Below are 19,596 nucleotides of genomic sequence, written 5' to 3' on the forward strand. Positions count from 1 at the left end.
TTTCACTGAAAAGGAAAGTAGGAGGGGAAAGGGTAGAATAACAGCCAGGGTAATTTAAGGGAGAGATAAGTTTAAGCAAAACAAACTCTAAGCAAAAATATTTATAGTGGCTCTTTTTCAGTGGCAAAAAAAAATTGTAAAAATGAAAGCACCTACCATTTTGTGAAATGGCTGGGTAAGTCAAGGCATAGAAATGTAATGGAATACTATTATGATTTAAGAAATGATGGAGGAGATGGTTCCAGAAAAACTTGGGAAGACTTGCATGAACTGCTGCGGAATGAAGTAAGCAGAATCCCATGTTAAAATATGGTTCCCACCTCCTGACAGAGAGGTAAACCACAGACTAAAAGTGCAGAATGAGACATATTTTTCTTGGACATGGCCATTGCATTAAATGGTGCTATCTGACTATGCATATGTGTAACAAGAGCTGTTTCTCTTTTTCAACTGGGAAGTTAGAGTAGGAAGGAAGAAGGCAGATTTTGCTGACTGAAAAATAATTAAATTTAATTTTAAAAATCATGACATAATTATCTCTCCATGTTGTCTCCCCAGTGAGAATGTAAGATCCTCTTCATTTCCCACCTAGCTATACTCCTTTGGACTTACCTGGGAACCTCATCATCCTGCAAGATCTGATCAGCCTTGGGATTCACAGTGTATAGAATGATCAACTGTCACTGAGTAGAGGGCAGAATGATGAGCCTCTTTCAAAAGCTCCATTTAAGGAGAGTGCCCAGGTCAGTTATGTCTTCATTTTTCACCCAACTACACTTCTTTGAATTTTTACATCATGCCCCCCACCCCCACCCCCCAGCAGTGTGCTTGGCACATAATGAGTGCTTAATAAAAGTTTACTGATTAACTGCCCTGAGGGCAGGGACTATTTTTGCTTTTTCTTTGTATTCCCAGTGCCTACCTACCTGACCAAGCACAAAGGGGATTAATGGTTAATTTGATTAAATGATAATACTTAAGGGAAAGTACTTTTAATTAGAGGACAGATGAAGAAGGAAATGAAGATATTTTCTAGATACTTTCAAAGGCTTTAAGAGGTTCTTACGGTGAATGTTCCTAGTGAACAATGCACCAGCTCTCTTGAGGAGCATGATAAATGCCTTCCTCTGCCCACTCTGGTACTGAGTTCTTTGGGTGAGAATGGTCAAATCACGTGGATCTTCCTAAGGTTATACTTCCAGGAAAGCAATGAGCTGCAGAAGCACATCTCAGGCTAACTTCCTGACCCTGCCTCGGGAAGTCCAGTGATCCCCACCACAGTGTTAAGGGGGCTACCACTTGGGATTTCCCTGGGGTACCCTTGTGCTCTGCACAGCCTTCTTAAGGGGCCATCACTTGGGTCTTCTGGCCCTATCTCGGGAGCCTTGTGATCTTACTGCCATTCTAAGGGGCCATCACTTGGGTCTTCCTTAGGGTCTAACCCCTAGGAAGCCTGTGATCCCCACAGATAAAGTGGGGCTACCACTTGGTCTTCCTCTGGGAGTCCTGTGGTCTGTACAGCCTTCCTTAGGGGTTATCACATGGTTCTTTCTCAGGGTCCAACCCTAGGAAGTCCTGTGATCCCCACAACCATTCTAAGGGGCCATCACTTGGGTCTTCCTCAGGGTCTAACCCCTAGAAAGCCCTCTGATCCCCACAGTTAGAAGGGGGGCTACCACTTGGTCTTCCTCTGGGAGTCCTGTGGTCTGCACAGTCTTCCTTAGGGGTTATCACGTGGTTCTTCCTCAGGGCCTGACCCTGCCTAGGGAGGTCCTGTGATCCCCATAGACTAAGGGACCATCACTTGGTTCTTCCTCAAGGATTTGGCCCTGCCCAGGAAGTCCAGTGATCCCCAAAACCGTGTTTCTCACAATTTGGGGGCTTGTCCAGGATTCTGAAGACTCCAGGAAGTATAAGACAAGACAGAGGGAAGAATGCTCCCACTCACCTTTAGAGTGGTCCCACTGTCCAAGCTGAAACCCCCCACTCCAGACGTCCTAAAGGACCTGAGACCTTGTATGAACGAGAAGAGTGTGCAGATGAACACGAAAAAACAGCCAGAGACTGTGCAAGTCAAGTCACCTGAGCAAGATCTAAGGAAGAGAGGACTTCTTGCTCAGGCTCCTCCCTTGGACTTCAGTGTACATCCCTTTCAACCAGGAGACTGGGTGCTGATTAAATCCTGGAAAGAAACTAAGCTTCAGCCCAGCTGGGAGGGACCATTCCAGCTACTTCTAACTACAGAGACTGCTATAGGAACTGCTGAGAAAAGGAATACTCATTACACCAAGGTAAAAAGACCTGTGGGGGAATCCCAAGAATAGACTATTAAGGACCATTCTGACCCCTTGAAGATTATTCTACACCAGAAGAGAGAGGGACATCAGAAGAAAATGGACTAATAATCTTTGTATTAATATTGTTCCTGTTATCTTGTTGTCAATCATTCAGTGTATACCAGCTTAAATGAAAGATGGAGAGATTATTCCACTAGTTGAGAATTAGGAATAGTGGGGATAGCAGGGATAGCAGCAATTTTTTTCTTTTCTTTCTTTTCTCCTTTCGTCAGAATACTGGGGAGGCCCAAGGGAAAGCAATCTATGCAACATAGATAGGTTCTTGATTATTTGCTAGCAGAAGAGGGAGGTGTTTCTGGGAAGCTCAATCTCTCTAGCTATTGCATAAAAATAGATAATAATGGACAGGCTGTAAAAGAGATCACTACTAGTATCAGGAAACTAGCACACATACCACTTCGGACATGGACCAGTCCGTTCAATCCCTCTTGATTTGACTGGTTCAAAGGTTCCTGGTGGAAACAAATTATTGGAGTCCTCCTACTAGCATTATGTGGTCTAATCTTCTTACCTCTATGTATACCTAGTATCATACAACTGGTTACCAGAACTGTACAGAGTGCCGTTCAAGGTATGGGAGGGGTGTATTTTAATGGAGAAGGAAACATAAAAACAATGATTGTAAAAACTGATGGGAAAAATGATGAAGAATGTGAATTAATATTAAAACAATTTGAAAGCAGAAGTGATGAATAGAAAGTGTGGGAGCAAAGTCCTATTAAAAAGGAAAGGGAAGGAATTGTAAGAAAAGATGGTATGGTATTTGGTTTTGCTCCCACAGAAGCTATCCATATAGCTGAGTTAAAGGTTACCTACCAAGACAATGACCAGCTGGGGATCAGGAAAGCTAGAGAAGTTAAACTGGTTGAATCAGTCCAAGCTTATCATGTCAGTTCAAGAGTTAGGTCCAGGTCCACTAATCTGCATAATTTACATATGTTAAAGAGGGAAGGTAGGGAAGTAAAGAATGTAGACTAATCCTAACTTAGACAAGAAAGACAGAACTAATTAACTTCACTTTTGCTTCAGTATCCTTACTATCCTACCTATGTAAACTGTATAACTTAAGAAAAATATGTAAAAAAGTAAAGAATGTAAACTAACCATAACTCAAACAGGGATGGAGGAGCTGGTAACCCTCACTCCTGCTTCTGTATCGGTGTGAGTGTTCCTAGTGAGCACTGCACCCGCTCTCTCAAGGAGTGTAATAAACGCCTTCCTCTGTCCACAAAAAAAAATTCTTACTCTGGAGTCCAAAAATATACTTTAGGGAGCTTGCAAAACTGGATGGGGAAAATTTTACTTTATGCACTTAAAAACTTGATTCTGAGGCATCCATAGGCTTCACACGACTACCAAAGTAGCCCATGGCACTAAAAAGGTTAAGAAACCTTTTAGAAGTTGAAGGTACTGAAAGTTTCAGCTAAATTTACTTTCCAAACTTGCATATATCCTAGATACAAGTATCTGCCATGGTTAGTGTTGTTTTTCACTAACAAATGTTACAGGAAGAGGAGAAGAAAAATGGGAGAAGGATCTTGGTAACTGGAAGGGAAACAAGAAATTAAAGAGGATGTGTAGGTACATGTGGAAAAAAAAAGAGGTGTCAGAGGTGTAATTAACAAAACTGTGGGATACAAATGAAAGAAGCATGATCATATTCTTAATCCCTTTGAAGAGGAAAAAAGAAAGCAGGAGAACTGAAATTCTCCATCGAACAATTCTCAGCACTACTTGAGAGCAACAGTCCCAGACAACTTGGCTGTTATCTTGAGTTCAAGACAGGTGCTGAATAGCTAACTAGTCATTCACCTGTATGGCGCAATGTAAAATCAGGTGTTCACAGTTTAGTGGTTAGCTATGTCTTACGACTGCCCAGCCAACTGCTGAGGCCATAATGAAAATCTAAGATTCTTTAATTGTCAGTCTACTATACTACTCTCTACACAAATTTGAAGACATACGAAGAAAAGCAATCAGTAATATAAATAGGGGGCGGTGCGGGGGAAGCAGCTATGTGACAGTGAATAGAGTGCCAGGCCTGGAGTCATGAAGACTCAGCTTCCTGATGAAGACTCGTCTTCCTCATCCAGCCTCAGACACTTAATAAGAAGTGGGTGACCCTGGGCAAACCACTTAACCCCATCTGCCTCAGTTTCCTTCTCTGTAAAATGAACTAGAAAAGGAAATGGCAAACCACTCCAGTTATCTTTGCCAAGAAAATCCCAAATAGGGTCACGATAAAGTGATGAGCAACAACAACACAAGAAATACTCTCTCTGTCTACATTCTATTTTATAAATTTGTGTGATGAAGGCATCTACTTTCTTCCATTCTTAGGCTCCTCCAGCTTAAAACTGAAAAAAAAAGTATTCATTACACCATCTAGGGATGAAGTGTCCCCATCAGAATCCCTTACTGAGGACAGCGACAAGCAGTCAAAACAAGATGACTTTAAACTTACACTAAAATGCCTGGAATAAAATCCTAATTAAGGACATATAGTCCTTTCCCCCTCTAATCACATCCTCATCCCAAACTGTACGAAGCCGGTAGACCAAGAAAACAAAGAGATTTCAATGGGTCAAGGAGTAAAAGTTCCAAATTATATAGACTAATATATTCTACTTCTACAACACTCCATTCTAGCAAATTGAGATCTAAAGCTACCATTAAAGGTTCCAGCCCACCTAAAATATCCTTTGTTGTTGTCCAGTCATTTCAATTGTGTCCAAATCTTCAGGACCCATCTGGGGTTTTCCTGGCAAAGATACTGGAGTGGTTTGCCATTTCTTTCTGCAGCTCGTTTTACATTTGAGGAAACTGAGGCAAACAGGATTAAATGACTCACCCAGAATCACAAAGTAAGTTAAATGTCTGAGTCTGGATTTGAACTCAGGAAGAAGAGTCTTCCTAACTCCAGGCCCCAGGCACTCATACCTATTTCATCACCATATCTGCCCCAAACATCCATAGTTCTAGAGAGAAGATACTCATTCCCTTCAGCAGGGAATATAAATAACTGAGGCATATCTCTTATTTAATTGTTGAGAATGTGTTCCTTCTCCTTGAAAAATCTAAGGTAGAGAAACAGGATTACAAAAGGAAAAGAACAATGGATGATGAGTTAGGGTGGGTTTTTGGTTCACTTCAACAAATAATCATTTCTAAGGTCCCTCCTAGCTCAAATTCTATTAGAAAACTTCTTTAAATATACCCACTACTAATGTTTTATCTTCAAATTCATTTAATTCCTGCATAACTATGTTACTTTTAGAACTAGTTACAAACTTCTGCATAAAAACCTGCTCAAGTAGCTCTCAGATTCCAGCTATAAAATTATCCCCCCAAGTAGTCAAACGTCATTGCTTCCAATGTCATCTGCTTAAAATTTTGTATAGAAGAAAAGGGGAAAAAATACTTTCATAAAATGTTATACCAGAGAAATAAAAGTCTTTCTTTCTCCTATGAAAGCAGTGCCAAAAAAATGAAAAATAAAAAAGGAAGAAGGAACAAATTTTTAGCTACTCCTCCCCTAAGCCAAAAACCTTGCTAAGGAAGTACAGCAAACATAAATTGATTTGAATGCTGTTTCAAGCCTTCAGGCCAGTCTACACATGGATTTGTTCAGCAAATTTTTTGCATCCTACAGCATAAATGTTGGCAACAAAAGTTATATGAAAGAAAAATCTTCACAGAGGTTTTTACTGGAAAGCTATAGGATAGGATTTGGAACATGAATCCCAGAATCTGAATCTGCGTAATACTGTAAAAACAAATACACACCTCCACATCAAGAAAGAAAATGACAACATTAACCCTTCAGAGCAGAGAGGGGAGGAATTGAATAGGTCAGTAAAGAAACTAACTTTTTCAGAAGTATTTCCTAAATGAAATTAAGTTCATTTTCCTTTCCAATCTATTCCAATGATTACTTTGCACATTCATCATTATAAATGGTGACTGCCAAGGTTTGTGTATGAATGTCTATTCGCAGGCTTTTCTCCAACTGCTGCCTCTCAATAAAACAGAAATTACTGAAAACTTTCTACATATGAGCCAAACTAAATTTCATCATTAAAATATAACCCACCAAAAGGTTGTCTCTAATACCTAGGGTACAGAATCAACTAGGAGAGTGAGAGGACAGGAAGGTCCTAAAATTACTTAATCTCAAAACTGAAAGAAACCTCAGAGATCAATTAGTTCAAAACTCCTATCTACCCAGGAACCCCCTCTAAAACATCCCCCAGAACTATGTATTCAGTCTTCATTTGACCTTACTTGAAAGCAGAACAAAGGACTCATCCACAAGTAGTCCATTCTACATTTTGGACAGCTTTAATTTTTAAAAGTTTGACCTTAATATCCAGCCTAAATTCTGCAACTTCTCTGTATCTTTGATGACTAACACAGTGTTTCCAGGAACTTAATAAAATGTTTGCTGACTTGAATTAACAAAACTTACTTTACAAAGTAATTTTAAAAATAATATTTTACAGTATTCCCTGTCATAATTATCACAAATTTCAAACCTAAGTTATATGTAACTATACTTAAATAACTGAGTTATCTAGATTGACCCTATATTTTTTATAACTTTCACTGTCAGAAGGTATCCTGAAATTATATTCTATTGTGACAGTATCTGCACTTTTAACAAAAATAAAATCAACAAAATAACATGAATCTCTCCAAATAAAACCTTCAAACCCATATTGTTTACAATTTTATTTTTTAAAAGTTTTCTCAAAATATTAACAATTTCTTCTATGTTCTCTTGTGATTCCACCTGTTTACCTGACAAAATATTATGGTCTTTGTTTCTTTTTTTTCTTAAATTTTTGTAGCCAGCAAGCATAGTATCCTTATTCTGCTAACCTCATTTCACATCGCTTTTTTATTATCCTTTCCATAATTCTCTATTTTTCATGGCAAAAAAACATAACAATACATTCATATAACCTCTTCAACCATTTTCCATCATAGGAGCAAAGATCATTTGCAGTTCTGTACTACTACAAGTAACAACACTATTAATATTTTTATATAAGCAAGTCCTTTTCCTTTTAATAGCATCCTTAGGATTGGCTTAGCAAAGGTTTCTCAATGGATCAAAAGGTATCATAGGTGTATGACTGATTGTATATTAGCATACTACTCTCAAAAAATATTGTACCAAGCTACTGCCTTCAAAGTATTAGGGTGTTTATGTCCCTGTAACCCCACCAACACTGAATTTTATCGTTTTTAATTCAATTTAATTCAATAAACATTAATAAATTACCTACTATGATACACATGGCAGATTCAAAGACAAAAATCAAAGCAGCGCCGTCTTTTCAAAGAAATTATACTCCCCTGGGGAAAACAACACATAAATAAATAAATACAATATATCTACAAAGTAAATACAAAGTAATTTGGGGAAATTACTAGCATGTTGAGTTGGGAAGAAGAAATCAGGAAAAACTTCATGTAGGAGGCCTCACTTGAATTGATTCTTAAAAGTGAGCTAGAGAGCCTAAGAAGCTGCGGAAAAAAAAAAGCAAGCATTTCAAATGTGGATGTGAAAAGGCAAGAAAAAGATGAAGAACATCAAGTTGGACATCTAGCTGACACTCAGATGTGTGAGAAAAGAAAGATGAAATCACTGTCAAGGGATGGCTGCCAGGTTCTTAAGGGTTTCAAATGCCAAATAGAGGAGTTTGTATTGTATCCTACTGCTAATAACAAGCCACTGAAGTTTCTTGAGCAAGAGAGTAACATGGTTAGCCAGGCATTCTAGTAATAACAATTTGGCAGCTGTGAGGAGGATATGTTGGCTATGGGTGAGGCTTAAGACAGGAAGACCAATTAAGAGGCCATGGCAAGAGTCCAAGAGAGAGTGACGGCCAGTAGCTGTGTCAGTGAAGAGAATGGAATACATGTGAGAGATGCTGTAGAAGTATAATTGACGGGACTTACCAAATAATAGGACACTGGTAGGGGAGGAGAGCTGAGCAAGAGTGAAGACTAGGAGATGACAATGAAGTTGCAAACCTAGGTGGCTTAAAGGATGGCACGTCCAAGACAGAAATAAGGAAGTTAATGGAAGGGGAAGAGTAAATTTCAGGGGGAAGATAATGAAATCTGTTTTGGAAATATTGAGCTTGAAGTGTCTCTAGGACATGTAAACGAAAAATATACATCAGGAAGGTGGTAGTGCAAGATAAGAGCTTAGGAGATAGATAGGGGCTAAATATGTAGAATTGAGACTCTTCCCCATAAAGAAGAACCCACTGAAGCTACTAAGGTCACCAAAAGAAAGGGTGAAGAAAGAAGATAAGATGTATGCTCATATAAAGAATGTTAAAATTTCAAAGGGAGGAATGGAATGATTATAGGTTGCAGTGAAGACAATAGGAAGGTTAAAAGGGTTGAAGCACAATGAGAGATGAAAGGACATGAAAAATCATCAGAAAGAAGAATTTCAGAGTTCTTTATCACAGAGATAAGACATTTGTGGCTGATGATGATCTCAAGGGTACATGTGTAACTGAGGCTGAATAGAAGTACAAGTCACTGGAAAATTTCAATCTGATATGTTTGTAGATAAATCAACATGTATGCTGACTTCCCCAAGTATAAGGGCAAGAGTTGTGGTACCGTCAGTCAAGTACTAAACTCCTTGAGAAAGCAGTAAGACTAGAAATCAATCACTCAATCAATAAATATTTATTAAGTACCTACTATATGCCGGGCATTTTGCTAAGCACTGGGCAATGGTGTTATGCCCTGGAAATTCACATTAACAGGACAAAAGCATTATCAGTATCCAAAATGTTTATACAAACATATATTTTCATTTATTATGTAGAAGTACTTGGATGTCATCAACAAAAAGTTGACTTTTTTAAACACTAGCAAGGCACTTTATTAAGGTGAGTACCCACGTTTAGTTTTCATGCTTACGTGTTTAACCACTCTCATTTCCTTTAATAAAGTAGGATCAAAATCATTAGCAAAATTTAAAACTTGATAACAGAAATACATACAACTTTAAAAAGACAAAGTTAATAGAATAAAATAAAATACACTGTATGTCACCAAACTTTTTAAAATATATTTTTATCTCATTAAATATTTTGCAATTACATGTAAAAAATTTAGCATTAGTTTTTAAATTTTGAGTTCCAAATTCTCTCTCCCTCCTGTCCTTCCTCAAGTAACATATTATTATTTATACATGCGAAGTCAAGCGAAAGAATTTTCCGTATTCACCATGTTGCAAAGGAAAACAAACCCCCAAAAAAGAAGAAAAATAAAAGAAAGTAAAAAAGTATGAATCAATCTATACTCAAGAATTCATCAGTTCTTTCTCTGGAAGTCAGAAACATTTTTCATCATGGGTTCTTTGGAATTAGCTAATGTGACAAGTCTTTCACAGCTGATCATCCTTACAATATTGGGGTTACTGTGTAAAATCTTGTCCTAATTCTGCTCACTTCACTTTGAATCAGTTCACATTCCTCTTCTCAGGTTTTTCTGAAACCATTCTGCTTGTCATTTCTTATAGCACAACAGTATTCCATCACAATCATATGCCACAACTTGTTCAGCCATTCCCCAATTGATGGGCGTTCCTTTGAATTCCAATTCTTACCCACCACAAAAAAGTTGCTATAAAGATTTTTGTTCAAATAGGTCCTCCTCCCTTTTCTTTTGTCTCTTTGGGATACAGACCTAGCTGTATCCCAAATTGCTGGATCAAAGGGCACGCACAGTTTTATAGCCCTTTGGGCAGAAGTCCAAATTATTCTTCTCCAAAATGGATGGACTAATTCACAACTCCACCAACAATGCATTAATGTCCCAATTTTTCTACAGCCTCTCCAGCATTTGTCATTTTCCTTTCCTGTCATTTAATCTTAATAAAAATAGAAGTCTTTGCCTCCATTAGATGGAGCTCATCAACATGGGTATTCCCTCCAACAGCACAGATGGTAACCTTCTCATCCTACCTAACTTTTGTCTACATCCTCCTATAAATACTCCATAAGCTGTACATCTAGCCTCCTGTAGGCCTGCAGGTCTAATATCACCATAGGGGTACCAGTGCAGCATAAAAGCTGGGTTTTTTTTCAGATGTTCCCATTGGCAGATAATAGTGTGCTAATGGTACCAAGCTCAAAATATTGCAAAGTCTCCAAAATAAAGTCTAAAATCACAAAAGAATTTGACTTCCCTATCCATATAGGATAAATGAGGTATATGAAGAATGTCTATTGTCCAAACTATCATCAATAACTGAATGGACAACTCATGGAACTGAGATATAAACAGATATAGATAGAAAGCTGTACATATACCCATATATACATACACACCTATACACATGTATATACATGTGTTTATACATATATACGTATATTATATACCAATATATATCTGTGTTCTATATGTATATAAATATATAAATGTTTTACCATATCTATCCAACGAAAAATGAACTGGGCCTGAAAAAGGAAGAAAACAGGACAAACTACCCTTTGGAAACTCAAATAGTACGCCTTCTATGAACCCAAGCTTCTCCCTGAAACAAAGACCCACATTTTTTATATCAACATTCATTGGGTAATCCTATATGGCTACCAATTACGGAAAATTACAATCTCTAAGACGTTAAAACCACCGGACACCCAAACAGCAATGGAGAGATGCATAATGGGAATAAATAAACTGCAACATAGAGTTGTATGTAAAAAGCAAAGATCTTTATAGCATGTCAAAGAATATGTTTTAAGTTCCAACTGGACAAGCTAAATCAGATGCTTTGAAGACATCGTTATTAAGAAGCAGCATGATACACTAGAAAGCACTGGCCTTTCAGTCAACAGAAAACCTGACCCTGAATCCTGTCTCTGACACTTACTAGCTATGTGACCATGTCACCCCTCTTTTCCCCATTTGATGGATGAGAAAACTAAAGCTAATATTTACACTACCATGTTAATGTTAACGAGCAAAGCTTTTTGTAAATCTTGAACGAGGTAAACTGAGTTATTGTTAAGATCACAGATTCAAAGTATCAATTTCAATTACTGTGCCATAGCTCTGTAATCCTAGAAAATAGTAAACACAGTAAGAATTCAACAGAGAAGCAACCGACTTTCTGCGGATTACAGAAACTGAGGGTAGGCAAAAACTAAAGAAATTGAAATTCTCAAAGACAATTCCTGGCAGCAAACTACAGGATAGATTATAAGTATGACATTATGCTCCGCCATACCTCATTCTCTTCAGCCACACATATATTACCTTAGAAATTTCAATTCTGAATACAAAAGAACCTTAAAATGTAAACACAGACCTGGGTTTTACCAGCTAAACACACCAATCCAAATATCATGAGATGGACATGAAGAGAATATCTAGTATTTGGCCAAGTCTGATTTTATTATAGCAGTAATCATACAAAATACTTCATGTAAATTAAATGAAAAGGCCTCCTTGAACAGGGAAGATCTTTCTCAGTGCTCCATTGTGTAAAACAGACTATTTAATAGCCCATTAAAATAGCTGCAAAGAATGGTTAAATCAAAAAGGGAAAACAATGTCAGCCTTGTATGCATTTCTTTGTTCAGTAATGACAGTGTTTACCTTCATACAGTAAAGCATTACTGCTCTGGGCCTCACTTAAAAGCACAGCAGACAACAGACTTAATTATGTCTCTCTCTCTTAACTACTAGTCTCTGTTATTTATTGGCCAAGTCCCTATGTTCACTGATTTCACTTGTCAAATGTCTCAAGAGCTGGGGAAATCTAGGCTATTCCCCATTATCATTATGAACTTTGCACAGCCATTTTTTTCTGACCCTTTTTTATCCAACGCCTTTTCCAGGCTAGTGGAAATTGTGCCTATGCCTCCTACCTCACGAGACTATTACAGAGGAAAAGTTTTTCAAACTTCAATGTGCTTTGTAATAACTTTGTAGTTATTTTCCCCTGACTGAAAATGTATGGAGTGCTACAGACTACAACTAGTCAAAGATACTTCTACCAAGCATAGCAATAAAAAGCAGACAGAAGGACAAAAATGCATTAGTCTTGGGCAGTTGCTTACTGGTGGTTAAGAGAGAATATCAAGTCAATAAGAAAAAGACAAGGCTAGAACACATGTTCAGTGTATGTTACTTTAATCTGATTTTCAAAGTCACTCAACAGACTTGACTTGGGCAACAAGAGGGAAAAATCTTGAAACAAGGACATAGCATCAGAGATGTAGAGCAGAAAGAACCTTAAAGGTGATCAACTTCTTGATTTTACAGATGAGGAAGCTTTGTCCCCAAGAGGTTCTGTGGCTTGGATTTAAAGCTCTTGGTCACCTACTCCAAATGCATTATTTGTTCCACTCATCATAAGCACCTCTAATAGGATGCCCCATAAAGATGTCCTCCAATAACAATATGATAACAGCTGATATGTAAGTTTTAAAATTTGTGATATGCTTTATGTACATGAACTCATTGGAGCCTCAAATTCACCTTCGATATAGGATGGGAATGGACAAAGCAATACCTGGCCTATGGGAGGAAACAAAGATTCGTACAATTAAAAAAAATTCTGGATATTAAAGAACCCATCCCCCTTAATTTTTGAAAACATAGGCACAAACTGAGGTCTAGAAACGCAACTTGTCCAAGTGCCAGAACCAGAAGGATAAGTCAAACCTCATGATATCACTGCCTTCTTTGAGGCTTCTTTTAAAAAAAAAAAACAAAAACAAAAACAAAATAGGGCTACTACAAAGAGGGAGGAAGGATGGAGCCTGGAGGACTTCAGTTTCCACACATACATTCTATATCACCCTTATAAAGAACTCAATCACCAAATGGCAAAGCCCAGCCATACTTTCTTTGGCTTGTATAATCTTAACGCCCCAAGGAAAGGAAAGACCTGGAATGTGAATTCTAAGTAATGAATATAATTTTTAGATTTGGAAGGAACTTCAGAAATCAACTACTTCAGTCTTCTAATTTTTTAAGCGAATGAGGAAACTAACTAGAGATGGAATGATTTGTCTAGGGTCACAAAGCCCATTTAGAGTGATAAATCTATGAATAGGATACAGACTTCCTGACCTTTAGTCCACTGCTCTCTAAATTTAGTATATTAAGCACCAAAATACACAAGATATCATGCCAGATAGTGTCTTTGCCTCTAAAATTAAATGTTTCTCATCAAGTTAATTTAAGAAATCAGTTGTCAGTTTAAAATTGTAGCTGATCATACTAAAGAAAAATCCCCAAGGTCTTACCATCTGGTGGTGAGGGGAAGGGCCAAATCTGCTTCCATTATCAGGGAAAGGAACAGAAAAAGGAAAGGAAAGGAATTTCTGACAGTAAATCCAAAAGCCAAAAGACAGAAGTAAAGAGTTAAGGAAATGGAATTCTTCAAGTACTCAAAGTTTTTCACAAAGGAAGCACCCAAATGATAAATTAGAATATCAGCACATAAAACTACAGAGAATTTTTATTCTCTTGAAGAATCTCATCATAAAGATACGGGAACTGAAGAAACTTTGACATCCAGCTATAATTTACATTCTGTATTTAGTTGGTTGATCCACCCATTAGGGTTATGCCATTAGGGTATGCTTGAGGAAGAAGAGAAAAGCTAAGAATGGAAGGAGTGTGCTTCAGGCATTGCCTGACCAACAAGAAAAGTCTCACTGTTGCCTGCTACAGAGTCACATCCTCCTAGGGTGCAAACACTAAGCAGCAGAACACTGTTTAGGGTAAGTAGTCCTATAATCTGTGTCCCCATCCATGTATTGTGAAGCAACAGACATATGAAGCCTGGACAGGCACAGTGAAGGGGTAGACGAAGAAAGTGTTTATAGATGTATTAGTCATGAACAGACTAACAAGGGGTCGGGGAACTTGGTGGGGGGAGGAATCCCTTATTTGCCCTCCAAAGGAGTATACAAATCAGAGGCTCATGGGCTCAAAAGAGTGTAAGAAAGGTATAATATAGCAACAAAGGAGTGGGAGGCATTGCCTGATACAATTAAACTGTTGAAGTCTACAGAGTGGGAATTAGGCCGGCAGGGAGGAAAGATGAACTTGAAGAAGCCTCAAAACATTTGTTGCTCCACTACAAGCTCTCTAGCTCAACCCCTCTTGTATTCTAACAGAGCCAAGAATTATCAAAAAGTTCCCTGCTATTCATTCCACTTCCTGTTCTCTAGTGAAAGCCCCTTTTATATCTTCTCTTAGAAATGCCCTTAGAGTCAGTGAAGACTTCTTGATAAAGCAGATAACAGAAAGGGAAAATTATTCTGCTGGGAGGGGCAGAGGAGTTAAGAGACCAACTCCAGCTGTTCTAAAAACTCAACCATGCAGATACAAAACAGATCTATTTGTATGTGCAGCTTCACTCCCACCCATAAAGGGTCACTGGTACAATATGAAAGAGTTTAAGTGCAGCCCAAAGCAATGCATTTGGGACAAATACCATCTTTCAATCACCCCAATTTTCTGTGTTAAGGATTTTTTGGCAACTAACAAGTTGAAAAAAACATTTTTTTTCCTTCCTATTTTACTACTTGTCTTTTCTACTCCTCTCTCTCTCTAGCAAGCCTTCAGAACATTCCATTCCCCAACTCCTCTCTTCCTCAATCCTTACTCCTATTCATTCTCCAAAAAACCATGAGTGGCTGTTCCCTGTTCTTTCAGAATATCCCAAAGTCTTTACGTTCCCCACCCCTCAAAAAATAAAATTCTGGCAGTCTTCTAAGTAACTTAAGCAAAAGGAATTTCCCCTATCAGCAAGAGCTTTAAAACAACTTTGAACTACACAAATACTCTCTTTTTTTAAACATCAAAATGTCATTACAGTGAGATTGTCTTTAAATAGTTTTATCTGTCTAATAGTACTGATGGCCACCAGCTTTATAGCCAGAAAGACCTGAGTTCAGGTTCTGCCTCTGTCAAACACTGAGTGACCCTAGGCAAGTCCCTCAACTTCTCAGTCTTCCAGCCTACTAAGTAAGGCTGTAAACTGCAGATACAGTGTTAATCTGCCTAGGGAGATGGAGTTTCCCCATCCCCGAGCTCTCTATACCAAAGAAAACTACAGGTCAGTACCTATTTCCTTTCATTTGCAGAAGGCCTTGAAGTCTTTCAAAGTGCTCCAAACAGTGGGGTTGGGATTTATTCTACCCCACAGGCCAATGGATAGGGTGGTCTAAGGGACTAAGCCAGTAAGACCACCAATGCCCTTTTCTGCTGCTAAAACCGTAGTATTTTATTTATGTCAAGCTCTGGACCTGGACCTACACTAGCTAAATGCAGGCAAATGAGCACTGCCAGGAAGTGGGCTCTTATCTTGGGTCAAAGCTGTACCTCAGGAGAAGTTAATGTCTAGCCCCTCAAAGCCAGACAGAGCGCAGGGCAACCATGTCAAGCAGCTGCTTTGCAGATTTCTATCAAGATGAAATGATCGTGTTATACATTTTGAAGCTACCATTCTTCTGGCAGAACACTTGACTGTTCTAATGGTCACAAGAAACTGAAACCATCTGGAAATGCTATAAAAATTTGAAAACCCTTTTTCCCATCCCCTCCATTTCTGCACCCCCACTGAGAGCAAAACTGAAATATAATTTGTACACTCCATCTCCAGACTCCATGCCTTTTCCCTGACTGTTTCCCCCCTCCCCCCATTCCTGGGATGTTCTTTCTCCCCACTCCACCTCCTGGCTTCCTTCAAGTCCCAGCTAAAATGCCACTTTATGCAGAAGGGATTTCTTAATCCCCATCAATGCTAGAGTTTTCCCTCCAAATTTACCTTCAATTTGTTCTGTACATACAGGATGTCCCAAAAGTCTTACTGCAGTTTTACCTTTTAATAATAACTTAATCACGTTAATAACAACTCAAAACTGAACTAACACTTTTGGGACACCCTGTATCTTGCAAGGCACAGAACTGTCTGTATCTTGTCTCATAAGAATCAGTGAGTACCCTGAAGGCAGGAGCTTTTTTTTTCTTTTACCATATTCCCAAGTTAGCACAGTGCCTGGCCCATTGTAAGACCTTAATAAATGCTTGCTCACTTCTCACCATACTGCTTGCCTTTAGAAGAAAGGTATATTTAGAAAGGTTTTTAACATTGCATGGATGAATACATATATAGTTTTGTATTTATCTATATTTAAACATCAAAATGTTAGTACAGAGAGATTGTCTTTAAATAGTTTTATCTGTCTAACGGTACTGATATGATATTTGAGCTCAGTCACAAAGAGCCAACTTCACAGCCAGAAAGACCTGAGTTCAGATCCTGCTTCTGCCACACACTGAGTGACCCTAGGCAAGTCCCTCAACTCCTCAGTCCTCCAGGCTACTAAATAAGGCTCCTGATGATTGTCATAAGGTAGCCCTTGAAATTCTCTTTCAAAACACCACAAAATATTTTTCCATCACCTCTATTATCTATATGTATGTGTGTGTGTGTATGTGTGTATCTATATCTATATCTATATCTATATCTATATATATATATATATATGTCATTTAATCCTTACAACAAGCCTGAGGGATACGTGTTATTATTATCCCCATTCTACTGTCTCAGGAAACTGAGGCAGACAGAAGTTAAATATCTGAGGCTAAATTTGAACTCAGGTCTTCCTGACTCCAGGATGGGTACTCTAACCATTTGTACCGCCTAGCTACTCCACACTTGTTAAGAGATGACATGTAATGTATTCATGCACATGTATCATAGTATTTAGAAACAAACAAGATTTTGTAAAGAGCTTTAATTTCCTTGTTACAATATACGCATGCAAAATGTTTCCGCTTTATATCTCAAAAGGCCAAGAAAAAAATGGCACTAAACTTTTAAAAGTTCTGCCCACCATAACCCAGGCCAATTAGAATTCCAACAAAGGAATAACACATTTAAATAACTAACTAAATAAATCTCCATCAACTTGGTAGCCTAGCAACACAGCAATTCTATGCACGGTGGTGTGTGTAGATAATGTTACTTAATTTGCAACCTGGTCACAGCTGTAGGGTCAAGTTCATCACCAATTGACCATTAATGGGCGTTGTCAAGAATACAAATGTTGCAACATAATGGCAAGACACAGCCTGACAAGTGAGAACATTTTATAAACTAATTCTGGGCTATCACACCATGTCATTTCAAAACACATGCTGGGAAAAAAAGGTTGCCATAAGGTAGCCCTTGAAATTCTCTTTGAAAATGTCACAAAATATTTCTCCATCACCCCTATTAAAAAGGAAAAAAAATTACCATTTTTCACATTTCTGAGCCAATAAAGTATTATCCACTAAAAAGAAAAACATTTCATTCCTAACTTTTTTGGATTAGAAACATCTCTTCAGTTTCTCCTATCACAACTGGTAAAAAAGGTTTTACTCCAAAGTTTTTGGGTTATGTATATTTCTAACCACTTGCTGTTTTCTCAGGGGAGGGGGGGCATTATTTCATCCATCTTATCCATAAACACTTGGCATGTTAGAATCTACACAGGCGGTCCTATTACTGCAAAAATTATCACTGTAACCTCCATGGATCCTTAAAAGCTCTAAGAGGTATCAGTGTCAATACTCTATAAAGAGAAAGATAAAGCAGAACTTACATACAAATATTTGGAATTTGAACTAGCTAACGGTATTAAAATCAAATAAAAAGAACTAGTACAAATATACAGCTAGACCCCAGTGACAAACATCTACTCCAAAACTGTAATTAGCGATGGAATGCCATTCAACATTACTATACAGATAAAATGAAACACAGCTTGAAAGTGCTAATCTAATACCTCAGCAAAACTTTCTGCTACTGACATATAAATCTTCTAGTCTGATCTTTTTTTCATTGCTGTTAAAAGTTCACACTATTTCTGGTTACCACAAACACATAAGCTCCAAATCTAGCTCCAGAAAGACAACTTGGAAAGCAAGGTCACTTCACACATGGCCCCCAGATTTCAACAATGACTTCAAATGTCAACTTCACCATGTTTAGTATCATCTAATTACCAAAAATTAAAAATTACTGCATAAAGTTACAAGTCTCATCTTACTTTTACAATAACCATTCTAATCACAAATCCTAGTTAATCCTACCCTGATTCCATTCAAAAAAAAAACAAACATCCTTGGTTGAAATCTTTATTGGTTTACTAAACATTTCTTTATTTGGAAAACTATCAAATGGCAATCAAATTTCATCAAAAAATTCCCAAATAATATTTTAATTTCTAAAATAAAGCCACCTTCCACAACTAGGCAATACATGAGAAGTTAGCATTACCTATCACCAAAACAGAAACAACAGCTGAAAACAGATGCGTAGAATACAATATAAGGAAAGAAGGAATTCAGGAGTTAAGCACATGAGAAGATCTCACCATGAAGATAACTGGAAGTGTATAACTGAATATGACAAAGAGACACTAACTTGAAACTAAGCATTGTGAAGTGGTTAGAATGCTGGTCTTACAATCGTCAAAACCTGTGTTCATATTCTGCCTTAGACACTTAATATCTGTGCAACCATAGGCAAGTTACTTAACAGCTCTGGGCCATCTATAAAATGAGAATGAAGGTGGGGTAGAGTGAGATTTTATTAAGGTCATTTCCAGATCCAAATCTATGATCCTGTGGATTTTTTTTTAAATCACAGACACCCAACTGCCTTGGCATGAGTTGGTTATCTTACTACTTACTATTCGCTTACTGATAAAATAAATGATAACAAAAAGATGCTATGAATGTGGTAACAACTTTTAAATGTATCTTTATAAATCACAACAGAATAACTTTGGAAAATAGTAATACACCTATGTGGGGGAAATTTATTTAGTCTAGAAAAGAGATTGTTATACTAAGTTGTGCTGAATCTTTTGATAGAGCTCAAAATTAAAAGGACAACTTGTCAAAATTTTATGGATCCTACAAGATTTCCAGTGAATCCTGAAAGTCCACCACCCACAGCTTGGAAACCAGTGAATCAAAGGAAATCAATATCTGGATTGTGTGCTACAATATCCTAAGTTTAAACTGGTTGGTAAAATATAAGTTCATAATAAAATATCCGTCATCAAAAGTTCCCTCACAGGGAACACAAAGTCATGATGGGGAGTGGGGGGGAAGAGGATGTTAAATAATGACACATCAGTTTATTTCAGTTACATTTGCTACTACGTATCTA

This window comes from Trichosurus vulpecula, chromosome 8, assembly GCF_011100635.1.
Source record: "Trichosurus vulpecula isolate mTriVul1 chromosome 8, mTriVul1.pri, whole genome shotgun sequence".
Taxonomy (NCBI): Eukaryota; Metazoa; Chordata; class Mammalia; order Diprotodontia; family Phalangeridae; genus Trichosurus; species Trichosurus vulpecula.